The 1,061-nt window shown below is 54.6% G+C and overlaps 1 annotated feature.

The window, feature by feature from the left end:
• Window positions 1-1,061: a sequence feature (areas not merged during assembly with more than two copies in the genome that could not be assigned to a particular haplotype).

A 1,061-nucleotide genomic window follows, 5' to 3' on the forward strand; every position in this document is an offset into this window, starting at 1 on the left:
GACTGAGCGTCCATCGCCGTCGCACACATTCCTTATCGGCCGCAACGTTCCCTCCACGCGGAGTGTTTCGTCTGCTCTCCTCGCGGCGTGGCAACAATTGTGTGACCGGCCACTTAACAGCCACCAATTGCGCAGCGCCCGTCACAGGTGCGGGAGCATCGCACAGCGTCCGCTCTTTCTATTCCGAGAGCTCATAGGGGTAACGCCACCGCACGGTAACCTCATTATAATGGGCAGCCCTGAGGCGGAGATGGAAAGAGTCGTGCAAACAAATATATTTTTACTCTTTCTTGCGGTGCTCAAAAACAAGCGTGACGGCGTTGCAATTATCATGACGGTTCCTTCCCGCAATGCCACTGGCCAAGGAGTCACTGTGAACTCACTGCGTGGAAGTCACCGTGTTCGCCGTTACTCCCTCCAACTACCCACGACCACGCCGGCCATTCCCACACGGCGGATATGAGCGTTGCCAAAGACAGCTACAAGCACCAACACACCGGGCTCCACAGTGCCCTCCATCGCCATCCGCAGCCTGCATGCGTGCTTTTTCAGCGTACACACCGCTCCACAACGTGTGCAACATGGCTTGTCTGTGTGTGTATTTGAGTGTTTGTCAGCGCCTATACTTGCAGAGCAACTGTGCGGCACAAGAGAGTCTGAAGAAAGCAACGGCAGAGAGAGGCAGATAGCACACACGCTAATTACTCATATCGTCCCACACACATACACGCAGCCGCGGAATGGGTGCACTCAACCACAAAATCAAAAAGGAAAACAAAACAAGAAGCCGAAGCGTGGGACGACCAGCGCACACACACTCTCATTACTCCCGTAAAGCAAAACACACACACAGAGGGAGAGAGAGAGAGTTCGCCCACTCAATGCAATAAAAACAAAACAGAAACAGTTACGGTGCTCCGCCCACGCAGCCAGGCAGGACGGCAGCGGTGCGTGTCGTGCAAAAGAGAGCACCAACGGGCCTGCATGGGTGTGCATGCATATATACAATGGGCACATTATTGTGTGTGCCTCGTGGGGTGAGGTGAGGGCGAGAGTCCATG

This window comes from Trypanosoma cruzi, genomic scaffold (assembly GCF_000209065.1).
Source record: "Trypanosoma cruzi strain CL Brener 1047053516979 genomic scaffold, whole genome shotgun sequence".
Taxonomy (NCBI): Eukaryota; Euglenozoa; class Kinetoplastea; order Trypanosomatida; family Trypanosomatidae; genus Trypanosoma; species Trypanosoma cruzi.